We start from the raw sequence: 722 nt of genomic DNA, 5'->3' as shown, positions 1-722 counted from the left end.
TGGCTGGGGACCCGACTCCCGGGTACTCGGGGGGGGGGCAGTGGCTGGGGACCCGACTCCCGGGTTCTCGGGGGGGGGGCAGTGGCTGGGGACCCGACTCCCGGGTACTCGGGGGGGGGGGTAGTGGCTGGGGACCCGACTCCCGGGTTCTCGGGGGGGTGGGGGAGCTAGTGGCTGGGGACCCGACTCCCGGGTACTCGGGGGGGTGGGGGGGCTAGTGGCTGGGGACCCGACTCCCGGGTTCTCGGGGGGGGGGGTAGTGGCTGGGGACCCGACTCCCGGGTACTCGGGGGGGGGGGGGTAGTGGCTGGGGACCCGACTCCCGGGTACTCGGGGGGGGGTAGTGGCTGGGGACCCGACTCCCGGGTACTCGGGGGGGGTAGTGGCTGGGGACCCGACTCCCGGGTTCTCGGGGGGGGGGGGGTAGTGGCTGGGGACCCGACTCCCGGGTTTTCGGGGGTGGGGGGGCTAGTGGCTGGGGACCCGACTCCCGGGTACTCGGGGGGTGGGGGGGCTAGTGGCTGGGGACCCGACTCCCGGGTACTCGGGGGGGTGGGGGGGGCTAGTGGCTGGGGACCCGACTCCCGGGTACTCGGGGGGTGGGGGGGCTAGTAGCTGGGGACCCGACTCCCGGGTTTCGGGGGGGGGGCTAGTGGCTGGGGACCCGACTCCCGGGTTTTCGGGGGGGGGGGGGCTAGTGGCTGGGGACCCGACTCCCGGGT

Source organism: Dermochelys coriacea, chromosome 2 (genome assembly GCF_009764565.3).
Source record: "Dermochelys coriacea isolate rDerCor1 chromosome 2, rDerCor1.pri.v4, whole genome shotgun sequence".
Lineage (NCBI taxonomy): Eukaryota > Metazoa > Chordata > Testudines > Dermochelyidae > Dermochelys > Dermochelys coriacea.
The sequence above is the reverse complement of the archived record's forward strand: the minus strand, read 5'-3'. Positions refer to the sequence as shown.